General features: G+C 35.3%; 1 pseudogene; it reads left to right on the top strand.

Moving 5' to 3' along the window:
• The window catches only part of LOC113611067 (UDP-glucuronosyltransferase 2C1-like), a 37,108-nt pseudogene extending 11,310 nt beyond the window's left edge, over positions 1-25,798 (top strand).
• Positions 25,799-27,201: the final 1,403 nt, after the last annotated feature.

Here is a 27,201-nt window from a genome sequence, read left to right as displayed (position 1 = left end):
AAGTTCATTCATTATTGATGAAAATGTAATTTTTATATAAATTTTAAAATGTGCCAATTTATCAAGAAAAATGCCATAAATGAAAAGAAATTTAAAGAGATTGATAGCTTTACATATTAAGTCAATCCATGTAAAATATAGTGTGATGTTTAATTTTATGTGTCAACTTGCCTGGGCCAGGCACCCAGCTATTTAGCCAAACATCATTCTAGAAGTTTCTGTGAGGGTATTTTTGGATGACATTAACATTTAAATATGTGGACCTTGAGTAAACAAATTGCTCTCTATTATGTGGGTGAGCCTCACCCAATTAGTTGAAGACCTGAATAGAACAAAAGACTGAATGCTCCCAAGCAAAAAAGAATTCTGCCAGTAGACAGACTTCAGACTTGAACTAGAGCAATGGCTCTTCTCTGAGTCTCCAGACTCATGGCCTATTCTGCAGATTAAACTTTCCAAACTCCATAATCATGTGAGTCAATTCCTTAATATAAATATCTTCCCTGTCTTTCCCTTTCAAGACTCATACATTTTTTTCCTTCTCTTATTTAGTTGACTTAGTTTTAGTTTTGTTAGTAGTTAAACATAGGATGAAAGGATCATTTTTACTTCAGCATGATTAAATATGATATTTTTATTTTTAATGGAAAGTCATATATTTCTATTATATTACTGTCAGCCTCAGAGTATTCATTATAGTTCTTTCTGCATGTCTTATCTAGTCAGGAATTTATGTGGCTACCTCATTTCTAAATGTGGTTATGGAAGCTTATACAAAGAGAAAATGTAACCAAAGTAAAAGAAAACTGAAATTTAGAAAACAGGATAAAGTAAATATACCAAACTTATGTCATTATACTGACTGCGATTCAGCAGAAAAATGAATGATAATCTTATTAGCATCCAAAACTAAATATAAAGTGAAGCACCAGAACTATTTAACTTAAAGCAGGAATCAAATGTTCTTCATTTGGAACATTGTGGAGAGGGTTTTGGAAGGCAATAGAGAGTACTGAATATAGTCATTGGCTTTACAATCAACAAGCTTAACTTAGAAATTTGGCTCTGCCAGCTACTGCTGTGTAGACTTGGACAATTTACTCAACCTTACTGAGACAGCTTTCTCATTTGCAAATGTATACATATCTCTTAGAATTCTTATATATCTATGTTAAAGGATACATGTAAAGAGCTCTGCACATGGCAGGAGATAACATGTAGTCAATAATTTGTAAACACACACACACACACACACACACACACACACACACCGCTCTATCATGTTGAAGGGAACATCCAATTTAAGTCATTTTTAATTTGTCTAATAACCAGTGATTTCAGGTCATATTTTGTATACTGAAATGGTTAACATATGAAAAACAGAAATGTTCTAATAATTCTGACACCTTGAGAAAAGTGTATGACTTATTCTTGATACTATCAACTTTCATATAACAAAGACTGTTTCCCTCACAGGAGTTAGAAGAGTTTGTGCAAAGCTCTGGAAAAACTGGAGTTGTGCATAGTTTTGGAAGTTTTAGCCACAGCAACCAGAGAAGAAAAAGAAATAAAAGGACTCCAAATTGGAAAAGAAGTAAAGCTGTCACTGTTTGCAGATGACATGATACTATACATAGAGAATCCTAAAGATGCTACCAGAAAACTACTAGAGCTAATCAATGAATTTGGTAAAGTAGCAGGATACAAAATTAATGCACAGAAATCTCTGGCATTCCTATACACTGATGAAAAATCTGAAAGTGAAATTAAGAAAACACTTCCATTTACTATTGCAACAAAAAGAATAAAATATCTAGGAATAAACCTACCTAAGGAGACAAAAGACCTGTATGCTGAAAATTATAAGACACTGATGAAAGAAATTAAAGATGATACAAATAGATGGAGAGACATACCATGTTCTTGGATTGGAAGAATCAACATTGTGAAAATGACTCTACTACCCAAAACAATCTACAGATTTAATGCAATCCCTATCAAGCTACCACTGGCATTTTTCAGAGAACTAGAACAAAAAATTTCACAATTTGTTTGAAAAGACTCTGAACAGCCAAAGCAATCTTGAGAAAGAAAAACGGAGCTGGAGGAATCAGGCTACCTGGCTTCAGATTATACTACAAAGCTACAGTAATCAAGACAATATAGTACTGGCACAAAAACAGAAATATAGATCAATGGAACAGGATAGAAAGCCCAGAGATAAACCCACACACATATGGTCACCTTATCTTTGATAAAGGAGGCAAGAATATACAGGGGAGAAAAGACAGCCTCTTCAATAAGTGGTGCTGGGAAAACTGGACAGCTATATGTAAAAGAATGAAATTAGAACACTCCCTAACACAATGCACAAAAATAAACTCAAAATGGATTAAAGACCTAAATGTAAGGCCAGACACTATCAAACTCTTAGAGGAAAACATAGACAGAACACTCTATGACATAAATCACAGCAAGTTCCTTTTTGACCCACCACCTAGAGAAGTGGAAATAAAAACAAAAATAAACAAACAGGACCTAATGAAACGTCAAAGCTTTTGCACAGCAAATAAACCATAAACAATATGAAAAGACAACCCTCAGAATGGGAGAAAATATTTGCAAATGAAGCAACTGACAAAGAATTAATCTCTGAAATTTACAAGCAGCACATGCAGCTCAAAATCAAAAAAACAAACAACCCAATCCAAAAATGGGCAGAAGACTTAAATAGACATTTCTCCAAAAAAGACATACAGATGGCCAAGAAGCACATGAAAGAATGCTCAACATCATTAATCATTAGAGAAATGCAAATCAAAACTACAATGAGATATCATCTCACACCGGTCAGAATGGCCATCATCAAAAAATCTACAAAAAATAAATGCTGGAGAGGGTGTGGAGAAAAGGGAACCCTCTTGCACTCTTGGTGGGAATGTAAATTGATACAGCCACTATGGAGAACAGTATGGAGCTTCCTTAAAAAACTAAAAATAGAACTACCATACGATCCAGCAATCCCACTCCTGGGCATATACCCTGAGAAAACCATAATTCAAAAAGAGTAATGTACCAAAATGTTCATTGCAGCTCTATTTACAATAGCCAGGACATGGAAGCAACCTAAGTGTCCATCAACAGATGAATGGATAAAGAAGATGTGGCACATATATACAATGGAATATTATTCAGCCATAAAAAGAAACGAAATTGAGTTATTTGTAGTGAGGTGGATGGATCTAGATTCTGTCATACAGAGTGAAGTAAGTCAGAAAGAGAAAAACAAATACCGTATGCTAACACATACATACGGAATCAAAAAAAAAAAAGGTCATGAAGAACGAGGGGCAAGATGGGAATAAAGACACTGACCTACTAGAGAATGGACTTGAGGATATGGGGAGTGGGAAGGGTAAACTGGGACAAAGTGAGAGAGTAGCGTGAACATATATATACTACCAAACGTAAAATAGATAGCTAGTGGGAAGCAGCCGCATAGCACAGGGAGATCAGCTCGGTGCTTTGTGACCACCTAGATGTGTGGGATAGGGAAGGTGGGAGGGAGGCAGATGCAAAAGGGAAGAGATATGGGGACATATGTATATGTGTAACTGATTCACTTTGTTATAAAGCAGAAACTAACACACCATTGTAAAGCAATTATACTCCAATAAAGATGTTTAAAAAAAAAAAGTTGCAGTTGTAGTGTTTACTCTGGGGTCAATGATCAAAAACCTCACAGAAGAAAAGTCTAATGTGATTGCATCAGCCCTTGCCCAGATTCCTCAGAAGGTCAGATAATCTTAGTTTTTCAGGGACAGCTATTTTAAATTCCATGAAGATCTCCTTAAAAGCATGCTTAAAAATGTCAGAAATTTTATTGGCAATGTTAGTGTCAATTTAACTGGACTGTAAAAAAAAAGGTACTAACCGTTAAAACAGGATATTTGATTGCTGTCTTGTTTTAAACCTGGCATTACTAACAGGAAAACATATTACAAAATTTTCTTTAAATAATAAGCTAAAACAATCATTCACTACTGTCAAATTTTCAGTCGGCTTTGTATCTACATTTTAAGGCTTCCATGTAATCTAACCTTGTTTTGTTGTGCTTATTGTTTTTTTAATCTGAGGCATACACACAAATTGCAGCTACCATGATGGAGAATAAGGGAATAGATATTCAAAAATATAGCTTTGATTTACAGAATGCCTTGGGACTCTATTTCCTTTTAATTAATGGACGTGGACCAGGCCCTGTTTGAGCCCGGAACTGACAGCTTAGATTCCTGAAATACTCCTAAATAGTGATTCTTCTATTTAAACAGTTAAAAACGATAATAATACAGTAAAAGATTTATGCAGTTCACTCTATGATGTTCCTATAAATTACAATTATTTATTGATACCATTCTAGATTATAACTGAGTGATGTTGCTTTTAAACTGCCAGGGACACCCTTTTCTCCTTACCTTTAGTTAAAATAGAGAATTAAATGTAATTTTAAGTTACAAATCATCATAATAATTTTTGTATTCATAATGAAGTTACTTTAAAATTATTTTGTGTAAGTAGTACCCATTTAAATATTTAATCCAAAAAGCATTTTCATAAAATTATTGAAAATTATTGAGTTTTCAATTGCATTAAAATGCAATGCTTATGGGTGAAAGCAGGGTAGAATAGGAAGCACAAATTTTGTTTGTCTCTCTACCAAAAAAATAATTGTGCTAGCCAAAGCTGTAGGAAGTAACTATATTGGAACTCTGGGGCCTGTCTGAGCACTTACAACTCACAGGGGACAGCTTGACTAGGAACTGTGGTTAATTTAGTAAATTTCACCCCTTTAGACTAAAAGCAACTTCAAAGCCTCCATCACTCAACCCCATGTCAGGCAAAATGCCTATATTTCTGGTGTAAATTGGTGGAGCCACTGTGGGCAAAAAAGACCTTATTTTCCAGATATTGGGGTTCTGCATTCTGTTTGCTGATTACTGCCTCTGATCCTTGAGGTGTAGGCACAGAAGTTGGTGAGAGTTGTTTCAACCTTCATAAGCAGAAACAATATCCAGGAGTTTTAAAGGATCAGCACTATTTTTTTCTTTTTTTCCTTTTTTGTCCATTAGGGAGCAAGACATTGAATTAGGTCATTAAAAACAACCTCACATAGTGGAATTTGGAAAGCTATGTGCATGTCCAGGGAAAGATACTGGCTTATAAAAGAACTGAGAAGACCTAAAACTTTAAACTCAGGCTGGTTTCTGGTAAAGAGAAATACTTCAACAATCCGAAAAAAAAAAAAAAATTCAAACTCTAACAAAGGGTCAATTCTGATTTCTGGAGTTAGAGCATTATAAAAATCAAATGTACAGCTCTCAACAAATATCACAAGGCATAAGAAGATAGACAAAAATATGGCTCAATCATAGGAAAAAAATAAATTGAGAGAAACTATTCCTGAGGAAGTCTGGATTTTGTGGCTGCTAGAAAAAGCCTCTAAAACCACTGCCGTAAAGATGCACTAACAACTAAAGGGAGACAATGATAAAGAGAAAAAAATGATGTAGGAACAAAATGAAATATTGATAATGAAAAATAAATTACTAAAGAAAGGGCCAAAAAGAAATCCTGGAGATGAAAATTACAATAACTGAAATGAAAAGCTCACCTCAGGAGTTCAAAACCAGAAATGAACAGGCAAAATTATAAATAAACTTGAGGAAAGAATAATTGATATTTATCAAGTTGGGGGAACAGAAAGAAAAACAAATGAAGAAAAATGAACAAAGCTTAACAAACTTCTGGGACATCATCCAGTGAATGAGCATACACATTGTGGAAGCCCCAGAAAGAGAGAAATGGGCAGAAAGGATCTTTAAAGAAATAATGGCCTAAAATAGCCCAATTTAATGAAATACATAAATCTACAAAACCAAGAAGTTTAGTGAACACCAAGTAGGATAAACTCAAAGAGACCTAAACTAGGACATATTATAACCAGGTTGTTAAAAGCCAAAGATAATGAGTGAATCTTGAAAGCAGCAAGAGAGAAGGAATTCATCACCTAAAAGGTATCTTGACTATGGTGACTAGCCAATATCTCATCAGAAACTTTGGAGGCCAAAAGGCAGTAGATTGATAAATTCAAAGTCCTCAAAGACAAATTGTTAACCAAGAATGCTATATCAGGCAAAATATCCTTCAAAAATGAAGTAGAAATTAAAATATTCCAAGAAAAACAAAAGCTGAGGGACATAATTAACAGTAGACTTTCCTTGTAAAAATGCAAATGGAGTCTTTCTAATTGAAATAAAATGCTGCTGGATAGTAGGTAAAACCATATGAAGAAATAAAGGTCAGCAGTAAGGTAAAATTGCAGTAAAGGCAATTTTAAAAAGCCAGTAGTGTTGTAACCCCAATTTTTAAAAAATTTTCTCAATGATTTAAAATAAAAATTCATAAAATGAAATTATTAATTTATGTAATTAGGAGCACAATGTATAAATATGTAATTTATCACATCAATAAAGAAAGAGATAGATGGGTCTATATAAGAGCACAGTTTTTTTCATGCTATTGAAGTTAACAAATAATTGGTCAAAGAATAAGTCACAAGAGTAATTGGAAAGAGATTGTTCAAGATGGCGGAGTAGAAGGATGTGTGCTCACTCCCTCTTGGAAGAGCACCGGAATCAAAACAAACAATCATCAACAGGAAGACACTGGAACTCACCAAAAAAGATACATGGAGAACAATTACACCACAGAAGTCCACCCACTGGAGTGAAGGTACTGATCCCCATGTCAGGCTTCCCAACCTGGGGGTCCAGCAGTGGGAGGAGAAATTCCCAGAGAATCAGACTGTAAAGTCTAGTGGGATTTTATTGCAGGACTTTGACAGGACTGGGGGAAACAGAGACTCCACTCTTGGAGGACACACACAAAGTACTGTGCACATCAGGACCCAGGGAGAAGGAGCAGTGACTCCACAGGAGACTGAAGCAGACCTAACTGCTAGTGTTGGAGGGTATTCTGCAGAGATGGGAGGTGGCAGTGGTTCACCACAGGGACAAGGACACTGGCAGCAGAAGTTCTGGGAAGTACTCTTTGGCATGAGCCTTGCCAGAGTCCACCATGAGCCCCACGAAAGAGCCTGTAGGATCCAGTCCTCAGACGCCTCAGGCCAAACAACTAACAGGGAGGGAACTCAGCCCCATGCATCAGGAGACAAATGGATTAAAGTTTTACTGAGCTCTGCTCTCCAGAGCAACACCCAGCTCTACCCACCACCAGTCCCTCCCATCAGGAAGCGTGCACAAACCACTTAGACAGCCTCATCCATCAGAAAGCAGACAGCAGAAGCAAGAAGACTACAGTCCTGTAGCCTGTGGAATGAAAACCACATTCACAGAAAGACAGACAAAATGAAAAGGCAGAAGACTATACACCAGATGAAGGAACAAAATAAAACCCCAGAAAAAAAAACTAAATGAAGTGGAGATAGGCAACCTTCCAGAAAAAGAATGCAGAATAATGATAGTGAAGATGATCCTGGACCTCGGAAAAAGAATGGAAGCAAATATCAAGATGATGCAAGAAATGTTTAACAAAAAATTAGAAGAATTAAAGAAGAAACAAACAGAGATGAACAAAGCAATAACTAAAATGAAAAATACACTAGAAGGAATCAATAGTAGAATAACTGAGGCAGAAGAACGGATAACTGACCTTGAAGACAGAATGGTAGAAATCACTGCCGTGGAACAGAATAAAGAAAAAAGAATGAAAATAAGTGAAGACAGCCTAAGAGACCTCTGGGACAACGTTAAATGCACCAACATTCACATTATAGGGGTTCCAGAAGGAGAAGAGAGAAAGAAAGCACCCAGGAAAATATTTGAAAAGTTCATAGTCAAAAACTTCCATAATTTGGGAAAGGAAATAGCCACCAAAGTCCAGGAAGCACAGAGAGTCCCAGACAGGATAAACCCAAGGAGAAACACAATGAGACACATAGTAATCAAATTGACAAAAATTATTAAAAGCAACAAGGGAAAAGTGACAAATACCATACAAGGGAACTCCCATAAGGTTAACAGCTGATTTCTCACCAGAAACTCAGCAAGCCAGAAGGGAGTGGTATGATATATTTAAAGCAATGAAAGGGAAGAACCTACAACCAAGATTACTCTACACAGCAAGGATCTCATTCATGTTCGATAGAAATATCAAAAGCTTTACAGACAAGCAAAAGCTAAGAGAATTCAGCACCACCAAACCAGCTCTACAACAAATGCTAAAGGAACTTCTCTAAGTGGGAAACAAAAGAGAAGAAAAGGACCTACAAAAACAAACCCAAAACAATTAAGAAAATAGTCATAGGAACATACCTAACGATAATTACCTTAAACGTGAATGGATTAAATGTTCCAACCAAAAGACACAGGCTCGCTGAATGGTTACAAAAACAAGACCCATATATATGCTGTCTACAAGAGACCCACTTCAGACCTAGGGACACACACAGACTGAAAGTGAGGGAATGGAAAAGATATTCCATGCAAATGGAAATCAAAAGAAAGCTGTAGTAGTAATTCTCACATCAGATAAAATAGATTTTAAAATAAAGAATGTTACAAGAGATAAGGAAGGGCACTACATAATGACCAAAGGATCAATCCAAGAAGAAGATATAGCAATTACAAATATATATGCACCCAAAATAGGAGCACCTCAGTACATAAGGCAAATGCTAACAGCTATAAAAGAGGAAATCATCAGTAACACAATAATAGTGGGGGATTTTAACACCTCACTTAAACCAATGGACAGATCATCCAGACAGAAAATTAATAAGGAAACAAAAACTTTAAATGACACAAAAGACCAGATGGATTAAATTGATATTTATAAGACATTCCATCCAAAAAGGGCATATTACACTTTCTTCTCAAGTGCACACAGAACTTTCTCCAGGAAAGATGACATCTTAGGTGACAAATCAAGCCTCAGTAAATTTAAGAAAATTGAAATCATCAAGTATCTTTTCTGATCACAATGCAATGAGATTAGAGATAAATTACAGGGAAAAAATGTAAAAAAAAAGACGCATGGTGGCTAAACAATATGTTACTAAATAACCAAGAGATTACTAAAGAAATCAAAGAGGAAATCAAAAAATACCTAGAGACAAATGACAACGAAAATACAATGATCCAAAACCTAAGGATGCAGCAAAAGCAGTTCTAAGAGGGAAGTTTATAGCAAAACAATCCTACCTCAAGAAAAAAGAAAAATCTCAAACAATCTAACCTTACACCTAAAGGAACTAGAGAAAGAACAAACAAAACTCAAAGTTTGTAGAAGGAAAGAAATCATAAAGTTCAGATCAGAAATAAATGAAATAGAAACAAAGGAAACAATAGCAAAGATCAATAAAACTAAAAGCTGGTTCCTTGAGAAGATAAACAAAATTGATAAACCTTTAACCAGACTCACCAAGAAAGAGAGGGAGAGGACTCAAATCAATAAAATTAGAAATGAAAAAGGAGAAGTCACAATGGACACCACAGAAATACAAAGCATAATAAGAGACTACTACAAGGAACTCTATGTCAATAAAAGAGAAACCTTGGAAGAAACGGACAAATCCTTAGAAAGGTGTAAACTTCCAAGGCTGAACCAGGAAGAAATAGAAAATATGAACAGACCTATCACAAGTAATGAAATTGAAACTGTGAATAAAAATCTTCCAACAAACAAAAGTCCAGGACCAGATGGACTCACAGGTGAATTCTATCAAATATTTAGAGAAGAGCTAACACCCATCCTTCTCAAGCTCTTCCAAACAACTGCAGAGGAAGGAACACTCCCAAACTCATTCTATGAGGCCACCATCACCCTGATACCAAAACGAGGCAAAGATTCTCCAAAAAAAAAAAAGAAATTAAATACTAATATCACTGATAAATATAGATGCAAAAATCCTCAACAAAATACTAGAAAACAGAATCCCACAACACATTAAAAGGATCATACACTATGATCAAGTGGAAGTTATATGCAAGGATTCTTTAATATATGCAAATCAATCAATGTGATACACCATATTAACAAATTGAAGAATAAAAACCTTATGATCATCTCAATAGATGCAGAAAAAGCTTCTGACAAAATTCAACACCGATTTATGATAAAAACTCTCCAGAAAGTGGGCCTAGAGGGAACCTACCTCAACATAATAAAGGCCATATATGACAAACCCACAGCAAACAACATTCTCAATGGTGAAAAACTGAAAGTATTTCCTCTAAGATCAGGAACAAGACAAGGATGTCTACTCTAGCCACTTATTTTCAACATAGTTTTGGAAGTCCTAGCCATGTCAGTCAGAGGAGAAAAAGAAATAAAATGAATCCAAATTGGAAAAGAAGAAGTAAACTGTCACTGTTTGCAGATGACATGATAATATACATAGAAAATCCTAAAGATGCCACCAGAAACTGCTAGAGCTAATCAATGAATTTGGTAAAGTAGCAGTATACAAAATTAATGCACAGAAATCTCTGGCATTCCTATACACTAACAATGAAAGATCAGAAAAAGAAATTATGGAAACAATCTCATTCACCATTGCAACAAAAAGAATAAAATACCTAGGAATAAATCTACCTAAGGAGGTAAAAGACTTGTACTCAGAAAACTATAAGACACTGTTGAAAGAAATCAAAGATAACAAAAAGAAATGGAGAGATATAGCATGTTATTGGATTGGAAGAATCAATATTGTGAAAATGACTATACTACCCAAAGCAATCTACAGAGTCAATGCAATCCCTAACAAATTACCAATGGTATTTTTTTACAGAACTAGAACAAAAATCTGAAAATTTGTATGGAGACACAAAAGACCCCGAATAGCCAAAACAATCTTGAGGGAAAAACTGGAGCTGGAGGAATCAGACTCCCTGACTTCAGACTATACTACAAAGCTATAGTAATCAAGAGAGTATGTTGCTGGCACAAAAACAGAAATATAGATCAATGGAACAGGATAGAAAGCCCAGAGATAAACCCACGCACCTATGGTCAACTAATCTATGACAAAGGAGGCAAGGTTATACAATGTATATAAGATAGTCTCTTCAATAAGCAGTGCTGGGAAAACTGGACAGCTACTTGTAAAAGAATGAAATTAGAACACTCCCTAACACCATACACAAAAATAAACTCAAAATGGATTAAAGACCTAAATGTAAGACCGGACACTATAAAACTCTTAAAGGAAAACGTAGGAAGAATGTTCCTTGACATAAATCACAGCAAGATCTTTTTTGACACACCTCCTAGAGCAATGGAAATAAAAACAGAAATAAACAAATGAAACAATACATTTGGACCTAATGAAACTTGAAAGCTTTTGCACAGCAAGGAAACTATGAACAAGATGAAAAGACAACACTCAGAATGGGAGAAAATACTTGCAAATGAATCAACAGACAAAGGATTAATCTCCAAAATACATAAACAGCTCATGTAGCTCAGTAACCAAAAAACCAAACAACTCAATCCAAAAATGGGCAGAAGACCTAAATAGACAATTCTCCAAAGAAGACATACAGATGGCCAAGAAGCACATGAAAAGCTGCTCAACATCACTAATTATTAGAGAAATACAAATCAAAACTACAATGAGGTATCACCTCACACCAGTTAGAATGGGCATCATCAGAAAATCTGCAAACAACAAATGCTGGAGAGGGTGTGGAGAAAAGGGGACCCTCTTGCACTGTTAGTGGGAATGTAAATTGATACAGCCACTATGGAGAACAGTATGGAGGTTCCTTGAAAAACTAAAAAGAGAACTACCATATGACCCAGCAATCCCACTACTGGGCATATACCCAGAGAAAACCATAATTCAAAAAGACACATGCGGGCTTCCCTGGTGGTGCAGTGGTTGAGAGTCCGCCTGCCTATGCAGGGGACGCGGGTTCGTGCCCCGGTCCAGGAAGATCCCACATGCCGCGGAGCGGCTGGGCCCGTGAGCCATGGCTGCTGAGCCTGCGTGTCCGGAGCCCGTGCTCCGCAACGGGAGAGGCCACAACAGTGAGAGGCCCGCGTACTGCAAAAAAAAAAAAAAAAAAAGAAGACACATGCACTCCAAAGTTCATTGCAACACTATTTACAATAACCAGGTCATGGAAGCAACCTAAATGCCCACTGACAGATGAATGGATAAAGAAGATGTGGTACATATATACAGTGGAATATTACTCAGCCATAAAAAGGAATGAAATTGGGTCATATGTAGGTACATGGATGGACCTCGAGACTGTCATACAAAGTGAGGTAAGTCAGAAAGAGAAAAACAAATATCGTATATTAATGCATATATGTGGAAGCTAGAAAAATGGTAAAGATGATCCAGTTTGCAAGGCATAAATAGAGACACAGATGTAGAGAACAAATGTATGGACATGGGGGCAAGGGGTGGTAGGATGAATTGGGAGATTAGGATTGACATATATACACTAATATGTATAAAATAGATAACTAATAAGAACCTGCTGTATAAAATAAATAAATAAAATTCAAGAATAAAAAAAAAACCTTAAAAAAAATCAAGTGTACCATACTAATGTTAGATGCTAGTAATAGCAGAAATTGGATGTGGGGTTTATGGAAATTCTGCAATTTTTCTGTAAATGTAAAAGTATTGTAAAATATAAACTTTTAAAAAATCTGGAAAGAAAAGTAATTGGAAATTTTTTTTTGGCAGTACGCAGCCCTCTCACTGTTGTGGCCTCTCCCGTTGTGGAGCACAGGCTCCGGACACGCAGGCTCAGCAGCCATGGCTCATGGGCCCAGCCGCTCCGCGGCATGTGGGATCCTCCCGGACCGGGGCACGAACCTGTGTCCCCTGCATCGACAGGCGGACTCTCAACCACTGTGCCACCAGGGAAGCCCCCAGAAAATTTTTTTTTTTTTGATGAATGAAAACACAACAGTCCAAATCAATAGATGTGGAGAAGCAGGACTCAGAGAGGAATTTATAGGTGCAAGTGCCTACATTAAATAAGAAGAAAGATCTAAAAATCAATATACTAATATTATACTTTAAAGAACTATAAAAAGAAGGCAAACTAAACCAAAATATAGCAGAAGGAAAAAAAAATGGAGTTAGAGCAGAGATAAACAAAACAAACAAACAAACAAAAAAAAAAAACAGAGAAAATCAATAATACCTAAACCTGGTTCTTTGAAAAGGTCAGCAAAATTATCAAACTTTTAGCTAAACTGCCAAAGAGAAAAAGAAAAAAGTAGATGCAAATAATTTTAAAATGAGAAATGAACCTAGGGAGATTACTAAAGGCTTTTCAAAAATAAAAAGTTTATAAGAGGATATGAAGAAGTTGTAGCCAAGATGGGAGAAGAATACCCCAGCTTACCTCTTAGCACAGTGAGACAGATAGGGGGGATGAAGAAGTGGTATAGTCAAGACTCATAGCACCAAGGGAGCAAATTAGCAAAGACTGTCCCCAAGGAGTGCATAGTCCTAACTCCTGGTTAGGCTCCCCAGACCAGGGCTCCAGCACCAGGAAGCCATGCCCCCAAAACAATGGCCTTAAAGGCCAGTGGAGAGTACTTTCAGCAGAGCTAATGGCTCATAGTAATCAATCTACCACAACAAGAGGACACAGGCAGCCCAAATACAGGTACCCCTAGAGCATCTAAGTCTGGTGACCAGATGAGGGTGCACTGCTTGGATGGATAGGATGTCTAATACAAAAGGCCACTTTTACAAGATCAGGAAATGTAACCAACCTTCAGATACATAAAAATAAAAACTGCAAGTTGGGTGAAATAAGGCAACAGAGGAATATGTTGCAAATGAAGCAACAACATAAAACCCCAGAAAAAGAACTAAGTGAAGTGGACATAGGCAATCTACCCCACAGAGAGTTCAAGGTAATGATTGTAAAGATGTTCAGAAAAACTGGGGAGAAGATTAAATAAACAGAGTGAGAAGGTAGAAGTTTTTAGCAAAAAATTAGAAAATATAAATAAGAACAAAACAAAGATGAACAATACAATAACTGAAATGATAAATACACCAGAAAGAATCAACAGTAGATTAGATGATACAGAGACATCGATCAGCGAGCTGAAAGACAAAGTAGTGGAAATCATTGAAGTTGAACAGAAAAAAGAATAAAAAGAAAGAAGACAGTTTAAGAGACTTCTGTGACAACATCAAGCATATTAACATTTGCATTATAGGTCTCCCAGAGGGAGAAGAGAGGCAGAAAGGGGCAGAGAACATATTTGAAGACATAATAGCTATAATTCCCTAACTTGGGAAAGGAAACAGTCATCTAGTTGTAGGAAGCAGAGCCAATCCCACACAGGATCAACCCAAAGAAGACCACACCAAGACACATTGTAATTAAAATGGCAAAAATTAAGAGAAAATTTTAAAAGCAGCAAGGGAAAAGGAACAAGTTACTTACAAGGATACTCCCATAAGCCTATTGGCTAACTTCTCAGCAGAAACACTGCAGACCTGAAGGGAGTGGCACAATATATAATATTTAAAATGATGAAAGGGGAAAACCTACTACCAGGAATACCCTCACCAGCAAGGCTCTCATTCATGTTTGATGGAGAGATCAAAAGTTTTACAAGCAAGCAAAAGTTAAAGAGTTCAGCACCACCAAACCAGGTGTACAAGAAATGTTAAGGGGACTTTTCTAAGTGAGAGAGAAAAGGTCACAACTAGAAACAGGAAAATCACAAAAGGAAAAATTGGTAAAGGCAAATATACAGTAAAGTTAGTAAATCAGCCAGATATAAAGCTAGAAGGAAGGTTAGAACACAAAAGTAATACAATCATGTATACTCATAATAAGTAGTTAAGAGATACATGAAACTAAAAGGTTTAAAATATGATGTCAAAAATAGTAAGTGTGGTGAGGAAAGTAAAAATGCAAGGTTGTTAAAATGCACTTGAACTTAAGAGATCAGCAACTTAAAATAATCATGTATTTTCACATATATATGTATGTATTTTGCTAAATACAGTGTGGGGAATAAGACAATAACTATACAATAGTTTTACATGTTGTAACTAGACTTATCGTGATGATATTTTGAGAGGTATAGAAATACCAAATAGCTATACTGTGTAACAGGAACTAACATAGTGTTGTAGGTTAGTTATACTTCAAAACAGAAAAGAAAAAACAACCTCATGGAAAAATAGATCAGATTTGTGGTTACCAGAGGCAGGGGACTGGGGAAAGGACAATTGGAGGAAGGTGGTTAAAAGGTTCAAACTTCCAGTTATATGATAAATGAGTACTAGGAATGCAATATATATCATAAACACTGCTGTATGTTATATATGAAAATTGTTGAGAGTAAATCTTGAGGTCTCATGTGAAGAAATTTTTTTTCTATTTCTTTAATTTTGTACCTACATAAGATGATGGATATTCACTTATTCACTTATCACTTATTGTGATAATCACTTCATAATGTATGTAAGTAAAATTATAATGCTATACAACTTAAACTTAGTGCTGTATGTCAATTATATATCAACAAAACTGAAAGAAAAAAAAGAATATTATCAAAACTTGCACAACAAAAATTAGACAGCCTGGAATACGTGGATAAATACCTTGAAAAACTCAATTTACTTACACTGACTAAACAAGAAATACAGTATTTCAACAGACCTATATCAAATTAAGAGACTGAAATAGTAATCAAAAACCTACCAAAAAGGAAAAGTCCTGGAGAGATAGCATCACTGGCAAATTCTATCAAACATTTATATAATTAAGTAATCCTTTTCAAATATTCCAAAAAAGTGAAAAGAAGGAAACATTATATAATGCTGTGAGGCTAGATTTACCTGATATGAAAGCCTGTGTATTGCCGAAACCTGCTTTCAGTTTCAAGGTTCGTTGGACTCACCAGCAAAATACCCACTCGTCTCACACAACTGAACAGATTTAATTAATTTCTTTAATAGAAGATGATTTAACTTAATTTCAATATACAATCATTAGAAGGGGATGAATAAAAGTATTAGAAAGACATAACAGAGTATACATCACCAGATTGGGCTGACATCTTCATCCAGATTCAAACAGCAGCTGGGAAATCCCGAGTAACAGCAATCTGGAGTCCCAGCTGGGAAGGGTCCCAGGCGGTGCGTCCACCTCAGGGGTGAAACTTCACATTGTAGTTCTGGGGGCTTCCGTTTATAATTCCAGGCCACAAACTGATGTCATCAGTTTGCAGGCAAAAATGCAGCTCTGGTTCAACTGTAACAATGCTGTTGATTTCATCATATGAGTCACAAGATTTTCTAGACCCCAGGGGACTGGCCAGGTCCCCAGGGCTCAAGAAATTCCAAGACCCACTCCCTTTCTTATTGTACTTGCTGCTTGACTTGTTAGTAAGAATTGTTAGGTGTGCAAGCAGGCCTGCAGTCCAGGCAGGACCACAAGTCAGTCAGAGGCCTTCTTTTGCCTCTGAAGCCTAAACAAGACTACTTTACTAGTTTTCCCAACAGCCAGATAAAGACACCACAAAATAAAATTACAGACCATGATCATTTCTAAATATGGACATTAAAATACTCAAGAAAAGATTTGCAGATCAAATCCACTAGAATATTGAAAGGAGTATTCACCATAGTAAAATGATACTTATTCTATTTTTGCAAAGCTGGTTCAGCAAATGTAAATCAATCCATGTAATACAGCACATGAATATAATGAAGGGAAAAACAAACAAACAAATGATCATTTTAACTTACACAGAAAAGGAAGTTGAGAAAATCCAACATTCTTTTGATGAAAACTCTCAAGAAATTTAGGAATAGAGGGAGAAGTCCTCAATATGATACAGGATACTTTTGAAAAACCCACAGCTTATGTCATACTCAGTGGTGTAAACTGAAAGCTTTCTTCCTAAGATCAGGAACAATACAAGGTTGTATTGTTTCACTGTTGCTATTTAACCTTATACCAGAAGTTCTAGCATAGGAATAACACAGGAAAAAGAAATAAAAATGCATCCACATTGGAATGAGAGAGGTAAAGCAATGTGTATTTGCAGATGACGTGATACTATACATAGAAAATCTCAAAGAATTCACAAAAAACTACTAAGGATAATAACCAAACTTAACTAAGGTGCATAATACAAGATTAACAGGCAAAAATCAGTTTTTTTCATACACACAGGGTCAGTGAACACTCTGAACATGAAATTTTTAAACTTCCACTTACTAGAGCAACAAAACAAATTAAATACTTAAGAATAAATCTAACCAAGGAGGTAAAACATTTGCATGATGAGAACCACAAAATATTATTATTATTATTATTATTACTGTGCTGCGTGGCATGCAGGATCTTAGTTCCCCAACCAGGGATTGAACCTATGCCTCCTGCAGTGGAAGCTCAGGGCCCTAACCACTGGACAGCCAAGGAATTCCCCACAAAACATTATTGCTGCAAGAAATTAAAGGATACCTAAATACGTGGAAACTCATCCTATGTATGTTCATGATAGGAATACTTAACATGGTTAAGATGTCAACACTATCCAAAACTATCTACAGATTTAATGCAATGCCTATCAAAACTCTAACAGCATTTTTGTAGAAATAAAAAATCCACTCCTCAACCTCACATGGAACTACAAGAACCACAAATAGATGAAACAATCCTGAAAAACAGCAAAGTTAAAGGACTCACACTTTCAAACACTGAAGTTAGAAATTTACTATGAACCTACAGTAAATTAACAGTGTAGTAATGGGAAAAGGGCAGACATATAAACCAATGGAATAGAAGACAAAGTAGAAATTAACCCTCACACGTATGGGCAATTGATTTTCAACAAGGATGCAAGACGATTCAGTGGGGAAAGGACAATCTTCTCAACAAATAGTGCTTGTAAAATCTTGATATCCACATGCAAAGGAATAAAGTTGGACACTTACCTTAAAAAAATTAACTCAAAATGGATCAGAGACAAACTTTAGAAGTAAAAACATAATACTTTTACAAGAAAATCCTAAGGGAAAACTTCATCACATTGTATTTTGCTATGATTTCATAGGTATGACACCAAAAGCACAAACAATAAAAGTAAATAAATTGGACTTCATCAAATGCAGAACTTTGTGCATCAAAAGATACTATCAAGAAAGTGAAATACAATATACAGATTGGGAGACAATCTTTGCAAATCACGTATCTGATAAGGAACTAATGTGCACAATACATAAAGAACTCCTATAACTCAACAACAACAAAAACCAATTGAAAAATGGGAAAGTACTTGAATAGATACTTCTCAAAATAAGATACACAAATGGTCAAAAAGCACATGCAAAGATGCTCAAAATCATTAATCATTAAGGAAATGCAAATCGAAGAACCACTTCACACATTAAGATGGCTATTATAAAAAGTAAATAAAAGGAAAATAGCAAGGGTTGGTGTGAATGTGGAGAAATAGGACCTCGTGCGTTACAATTCTGTTACCGAATGCAAGTTCGTATACCTGATGCAGTTAGTCCAGACAAACCAAAACATAGGAGTTTGGAGCAGAGAAAGGTTTACTGAAAGTCCACAAAGGAGGTGGGTGGCTTGTGCCCAGAAAGCCCTGAACTCTCCAAAGGGTTTCAACAAAGCACTTTTAAAGGCAAGGTAAGAGAGGTATGTGGTTAGTTGTTGCAAACTTCTTGGTGTAGGACAGTACTTTGTTCTTGCCACTCTCCAAGTAGGTCAGGTCATGATGTTCCTGTAAACCTCCAACAAGACAAATATTATTTTCTGTTCTGCAACTTTTATCTCTATATTAATGGACTCTTAAAGGTCAGAGCCTTGAGAATAGGCTATCCTGTACATTTTAGGCTGTAGGCAACATTATTTTACAAAAGGTACAGAGCCAGCATGACCAACACAGGAAACAGAACAGAAAGGTTAAAGTAAAAGAAACAGATCTAATGTGAAATCAGATTTGTTCTTCTCTATTATACTCATAAGAATGCAAAATGATGTATCTGCTCTGAAAAACATTTTTCTTGTTCTTCACTAAGTTAAACATAGAGCTGTTATATGCCCCGGTAATTCTAATCCTGACTATTTATGAAGAGAAATTGAAATCAGGGACTCAAACAGATATTTGTACAACAATGGTCACAGCAACATTGTTCACAATACCAGAATGAATAGATAAAGAAAATGTGATATATACACAAAATGGAATATTATTCAGCCTTAAAAAGAAAGGAAATTCTGATATGTTAAAATATACATGAACCTTGAAGACATAATGCTAAGTGAAATAATGTTGTCAGAAGACAAATACTGTATGATTCCACTTATATCAGATACCTAGATTAGACAAATTCATGGAGACAGAAAGTAGAATAGAGGTACCAGGGGCTAGGGAGTGGGGGGAATAGGGAGTTATTGCTTAATGATACAGAGTTTATGTAGGGAAGATGAAAACATTTGGGGTATAGATAGTGCTTACCGTTACACACCACTGTGGATGTATTTAGTGCCACCAGATTCTATAATTACAATACTTTAAAATGATAGACATCATTATGTATATTTTACTATAATAAAAAAGGAAATACTTGATTCTAAGTTACTACCAAGTATATAACAAAGATCAAAGCACTAACAATTTCTTAGTGACGTAAATCACATTCCTTCCCTTTGCCTCTGAAAACTTTGTTTCAAAATCCACTTTACCAGAATGGCCTAGTAATACCAATATACACTTGTTTCAGATACAGATTGTCTTTTATCTTCATCTACAAGTTAGAATTAACCTGATGATGATAGCCTATCGACTAGGATTATTGCAAGCATTTGAAAACACTGTTGTGGTGTCAAAGGTTTAAAAACATTCATTACTTAATCACTTAGGACCTCAGTTTGCTTGTGTATTACCTGGAGTCATCAAACCTGATTAATTCTAAGTTAACTGCCTCCTTCTGATGGGATGTGATTCTAAAAGTTTTCTAATAGAGTAAATGCACTTGTCTTAGCAGGTTCTGTGGAGATACACAGGAAAAGAAACCAGAAACACTAGGAGCAAATACCCGGCTATATGGATGGATTCCACAGAATGATCTTGGGTAAGACCAAAGAGAAGCAAAATTAAATAATTTTGCTTAATTACGAATGAGGAATAATCTGAATGATTACTCAATAACAGATAAGTTGTATTCAAAATAAGAAAAAAAACTTAATTTCTTCTTCACATTTCTTCTGGAGCTTGTTAAAGAAAAACTTATTCATGACACTTGTTAAAGACTGTAAGGCACACTTTAGCCAAGACCACCATGATAAGTACAGTAACTACTGCAATGGACTTTTACAGTAAGACAGAGAGATTGGACTAAACTGCATGCAGAAAGAAAAGTGGGAAATTTATAACCAAAGTGCAGAGAGGGAGGTCAGTGGATGGAAAATCACTAGAAGAAACATCAGGGTCAAGGGAGGACGCTGGCAAAACTAACCTAATCTGATTCTTGTTGACAGCAGGCCAGGGTGATCAGCCATCACTTGGGGGATGGTGAAAGAGGAAGCAGCAGCTCAAAAGAGTGATCAGGTATCAGTACTGGGAGAATCTAGCTAAACTGACTTTAGAAGGATGGTTGCTAAAATTGGGCAATGCAGAGATAAACAAAAAGCCCCCAAATCAGGGTCTACTTGAAAAGAGAGTTCAGAGGAGCCTGACTAGAGTTTGGTCAAATATGGACTCTTTGTCAAGCACTAACATAAATATGGTATTTATAATTCTTCCGTTTATGATACAATCTCTCCCTCCTCAGAATCAGAGCCAAAGAAAGTACCTTTACATCAGGCTATCATTATCTTTTGTATAGAATATTGCAACACCCTCCTGGCTTTCTGTATCCATTATCTTCCTCGTCTCTTCACTTTTCCCACAGTAGCTATTTGAAAAAAAAATCTGATAAGCCATTTCACCATCTACAATATTATAAATGGTTCAAATTACTTATAATCAATTCAAAACCCAATTTTTAAAACAGAGTACTACATGAACTTGCCCAGGTCGATCTTTCTAGCCTGTTATGCCAACATTCTCACATTGAAACCCTGCACATCTCAACTCCCTTTCCCTATTAAAGCAAGCGTTTGTTTTCTTAAAACACTCCATTCCTTTTTATTAAAGTATTCTCACCCCAGCAACTGTCCAACGTCAAGTGCTCTCCATCGGTTAACTCTGCACAAACTTTTCACAGGTGTGGAATGACTTAATTGCTGGAATTACTAATTGCTGCTTAGCCTGGAATAATTAATTGCTGCTTTCTTTAGAGCCTATAGGAATTTATATATGGCCTCATGGCACAGAATTATGCAGAAGATGCTACCTAATTGAATTAATGATTTATAAAGGTGTCATGATTTTCTGTATCTGAAACTCTTACTAATGATATATATTTTATTTTTAGGTCATCCCAAAGCCAGAGCTTTTATTACTCACTGTGGAACCAATGGGATCTATGAAGCTATTTACCACAGGGTCCCTATGGTGGTAATTCCCCTGTTTGGTGATCAGCATGATAATATTGCTCATATAAAAGCCAAAGGGGCAGCTGTTGAATTAAATTTGCACATAATTACGAGTTCCAATCTCCTTAACACTTTGAACACAGTTATTAACAACCCTTCCTGAGTATAGACTATATTCTTTTCTGAGAAGCCTCGGTATTTTAAAAGGAGTAAATTGTCTCATTCAGTTAAATTGATTACTTTTACATAATCACCAGGACATAACTAACATCAAATATGATTGTCTTACACTTCTCAAATTATATGAAAGTATTTAGATTCACCTACTGTTACTGGGTAATAGATTACAACCTGAAAGAAATATTAAATTTATTTAAAGAAACTAAGCTGCTGTTAAAGAGACACAAATATTTTTATTAATAATACTTATTGTTTATCTCTTAAAAATGCAGATGTTAACACTATAAAGAATTTAGACAGTATTAAAAAAGCATAGAGAAATAAAAATGAAAAATCACTTAACTCTCCACATGCAGCTATAACCATCAGTATAGAAATATTACTTTAGGTATTTCCTCGTGCTAATTTATAACTAGAAAAAAAAGATAGAAATACTTTTATAAAAATAGGATCATTCTACTTGTTAATTAAAAACATCCTATATTGGTATATTTTAATTGAAAACAAGAGAAAGACAGTGAAGTAAAGAGTGTGAGACAGTGAGATCCAAATGGAGACATAGAAGACCCCAGCCTCCTTGTCCCCTGAAAAAGATCGACAATTAGACACGACAGTACCCATAAACAAAAACATCTCTGGGAGAGCTCTAAAGTCCACTTAAGGAATTTTAGCAACACTGTGGAACTAAAAAATCCTGAGAATAATCACACAAAAACAGAATGAAGACAGCTTCATTTTACCCATATCATCCCATTTCCAAGCCAGCATTACTCAACACCAAGAGGGAACTTCCCAGCTAGAAAGAGTTTCTCAACAGGAAAGGGTGAGTTGAGTGACCAGGTTCTAAAGCCTTTTGGGGCACAGAAATTGAAACACAAATCCTAAATTGTAGCTACTACAAAGCTACAGATCTTCTAAAAGTATGGTACTGGCATAAAAACAGACACATAGACCAATGGACAGGATTGAGTGTCCAAAAGTAAACCCTCACATATAAGGTAAAACAATATTTAACAAGAGAGCCAAGAATACTCAATAAGAAAACAGTTGTGTCTTCAATAAATGGTGCTGGGGAACCTAGATAATCTCATATAGGAGAATGAAATTGGACCCCTATCTTACCTCACTTACAAAGATTAACTAGAAATGGATTAAAAACTTAAACATAAGACCTGAAACCATACAACTCCTAGAAGAAAATATAGGGGAAAAAAAGCTCCTTGACAAGGGTCTTTGTAACAATATTTTGGATATGCCAACGACAGCACAAGGAACAAATACAAGAATCAACAAGTGGGTTACATCAAATTTAAAAGCTCCTGCACAGCAAAAGAAATGATCTACAAAATGAAAGAAAACGTACAAAATGGGAGAAAATATTTGCAAATTAGATATCTGATAAGGTTAAAATACAAAATATATAAAAACTCATATAACTCAAGTAAAGAAAAATTTAAAAATTAGTAGAGTTACTAAATAAACATTTTTCCAAAGAAGATGTACAAATGGCCAACAGATACATGAAAGGGGGGTTGACATCAGTAAGCATCAGAAAATGCAAATCAAAACCACAATGAAATATCACCTCATACCTATTAGAATGGCCATGAACGAAAGAAAAGGTATAACAAATGTTGGTGAGGAAGTGAAGAAGGGTGTTGGTAGGAATGTAAATTGCTGTAACCACTATGGAAAATAGGATGGCGCTTCCTCCAAAAATTTAAAATAGAACTACTACATCATTCAGCAATGCCACTTTGGGGTATACATCTAAAGGAAATTACAACGGAATATGGAAGAGATACCTGCATTTCTATGTTCATTGTAGCGTTATTCATAACAACTAAGATATAAAAACAACCTAATTATCCATCAATGGATAAAGAAGATGTGGTATATGTATGTAAAGAAATATTATTCAGCAAAGAGAAAGAAGGAAATCCTGCCAATTTGTGTAACATGGCATTGTTCTAAGTGAAATAAGTCAGGCAGAGAAAGTCAAATACTATATGATATCACTTATATGTGTAATCTAAAAAGTCAAATTCATAGAAACTGAAAGCAGGTTGGTGGTAACTAGAGTCTAGGGGTTTGGGAAGTGAAGAGATGTTGGTCAAAGGGTACAAACTTTTAGTTTGAAGTGAATAAGTTATAGGGATATTTGTACTGCATGGTGATTAGCTGTGATTATAAATAAATAAAAATATTCTCAACAGCAAGTGATTATATTTATCATTTTAGTGTATTTCAAATAAATCAAATATATTCTTGGAAAAAAATAAGCTATATTAAAATTAAAAGAATTGCCACGGTTGGAGAGATTTTTTTAATATTAGATAAATTCTTACTAAAATTTTCCTATAATTCTATGTACAAATATTTACATTAGAGTTTAGAATAATTACTTTTTAAATATTTCCAATTTTGGTCAATATAGAATGACTTTTCACTATGAAGTCACTTTTAAACTTCCCATTCATGTCACCTAAACATCACATCTTAATTTTTGTTTGCTGTATTATCATTATAACATGTTCAAAACTTACAATGTACACATTTTGTCCACGACCAAAATTTCGAATAACATTTAGCCTTAGTTTTGTATTTATATGGATTTAATGATGCACTTTCTTTTTATTGCAGTCTCTCTATTCCTGGAGGATTTTCTTTTCATTAATTTTTTATCTGACAGATATTTTGTTTTTGGGTCTTGGAGGGTTTCTTGTTGCTATTTCCTTGTTTCCTTGAGATATATTCAGAAGTATTTATTCCTTAAATTCTTGGTATTAAGAAAGGCCTTTTTTTTTTAAACCAAAGAGCAACAAGGATTTGATGTTTTTCTGATTTACCGTTCCCTTCCTCAGAACTTTCTACATGCTCTTCCACTATCTTCTACAATTTAATGTTCTATATTCTCCATCAATGATGACTGCACTTCAGTGTGGGAGAATAACCTTCCTCCTTCAACTCTTTCACAGATACAAGGAAATCCTTTTTCTAAATCAGCCATTCAAAACCTTAAACCAAACCTTGGTCTGGTCTTTGTTCCATGACAGAAGTTAGAAGGGTTAGTGTTCTAGCTATTGCCATTGTTCTATCTCAACACTGGCACTTGCCTCCCTCTGTAGATTGAAGCAAAGAGTCCAGCATCTACTCACTTTCAGGCCCACTTCTTGCCCAGACGGTCACATGAAACTTATTGGTTTCATCTGGAATGTCAGGGCCATGAAAATCACAGACTGAAACCATTTCCTGTTACTATTGAAGACTAGCTCCTTGCTAACACTGACACTCCAGACAGAACCTGGGGAAGGGCAGAGTTGGGGGCGGAAGGGTTCCTTTTTCATAAACTTTCCCCTCATTGCTGCTTCTTGTCACTATCATGTTCCCAATACTACACTCATCAAATGAAACCAAATTCTGTATTCTCAACCTACATATTCTACATTCCTATTTCTGAACTTTCAAAATGCTATTTCCAGTTAGAAATTCTTTTCTCCCCTGCCTCCAATCATTACTGAGACTATGAAACATCCAACAAATTCCAGCTGATAGGTCACTATATCTAGAAATATCTCAAGAGGAAACAAACTTTCATATGCATTCTGACTCTTGGTGATATCATTTATGACACAACTTATTATATAATTATGTAATATACTTTTAATAATATATAACAGTTTTAGGTATATCATGTCCTTAACAAATTTTTCAAGTTGCTATCTGTATATTCAATTTTAGCTATAAAGAGAATGCTATAAAGTTAGCAAGAATTCACCATGATCAGCCTATGAAGCCTCTGGAATGAGCAGTTCTTCTGGATTGAGTTTATCATGTGCCATAAAGGAGTCAAACACCTTTGGCCAGCCATCCACAACCACACCTAGTACCAGTACAATTCTTTTTATGTGATTGGGTTCCTCCTAGCATGCGTGGCAACTTTTATATTCCTGATCACTAAATGTTGCCTGTTTTGTTGCTGGAAGTTTGGTAAAACTGCGAAGAAGAAAAAGAGAGAGTAGTTTTTTTTTAACAGTTCGGCTGGAAACTTTGGTAGGATCCATCTGAATTAACCCAGCCACTGATTAGAATAGATTCCTCTCCTACTTCCCCGGGTTCTTGTCCATTCCTCAGCTTATCAAGTCACAGATCAAAGACTCACCCCAAAAATATGCCACATGATTCAGAATTAAGGTTTAAATTAATCTGTTCTTTAAAAGACAATATAAACAATTAAACACATGGAAGTTATTACCATTAAAGTCTCAGTGCTTTGTTTCTTTCTTTCAGTTCAACCAAATGAGATGCTGTTTGAGACCTTAGGAACATAATGATTAATTCTATTTTCAGTACTGCTCATGTTGAATATTTCCTAAATAACATCGTTTTGGGTCCAGTGTATGAGAATTATTGCGTATTATCTAAAGGAACTAGACAAGAAGTAATGTAAAATATTACTCTAGCCAGAGCTGCCCTTCTGGTCAGGAAGATCAGGAAACTGTCAGGGTTTCTAATCTGCTGTAAAGCAGATTTTACACCATCAATTTCCTTTCACATGACACGTCAGACTTGGTCCCTCTTGGAATACAAAACACTATTTTTGGTCTTTGATTTGAAGATTTCCCTTCATTTGGATATTAATAATGATAGTACTTCATTTGTATTGTAACACTTCGTGGCTTCAGAGAACTAGCTGGTTATCATATGTTAGCATGGTTGATGATATGATGGAGCAGAAGTAAATGATTGGAATTTCATTCCTACCCTTTTAAATTAATTTAAAAGTTTATTTAATTCTTTCCTACATTAATTTTACTTACAATGTACATATTTGAAAAGAAGAAGCAAATTACTTAAGAGCTACTCTGCAAATACTTTGGGAAGAAAATGTATTTCTCAGAAATGCTATTTTCTATGGGTATGATTTCTCCATCAGAAACTCAAGAGTTTGCCCATTTCTTCCTTTTCCTTTGTCCCATCACTTCCCCTGGTCCTCTCATGAACTGTACTGGGACAGCTATAATAAGCACAAGTACCTAGGCTTCTTATTAACTAGCATCAGTCAGAAATCTGCAGTAAACATGAAGACACAAGTTCAATTTTAATAAAAATAAAGAATATATTTTCCTTTCTTTTCTAAAAGGTCTATCTTCCATTATGTTTGCCAGTGTTTTGCCCTTGAGGTCAAAATATTATTTAACTGTGATGGTATTACATAGTAGTAACCAAGTTCATTAAATGATTTACCACAGAGTTTGAAATTTATAACTCAAGTTTAAGAGGCCTAAAATTATAGCTCTATCTTAGAATAGTTATAAATCATTTGGGCAATTATCTTCTTTGTTACAGGAATAGTGGCAGAAATAAGAACAAGATAAAGATAAATTTATTCTTAGGTGTGGAATTAACTATAAAGAGATATACA

Source organism: Aethalodelphis obliquidens, unplaced genomic scaffold (assembly GCF_003676395.1).
Source record: "Aethalodelphis obliquidens isolate GAN/ISIS:26980383/991018 unplaced genomic scaffold, ASM367639v1 scaffold67, whole genome shotgun sequence".
NCBI lineage: Eukaryota > Metazoa > Chordata > Mammalia > Artiodactyla > Delphinidae > Aethalodelphis > Aethalodelphis obliquidens.
Note: the sequence above shows the minus strand (reverse complement) of the source record. Positions and strands in the feature narration are given on the sequence as shown.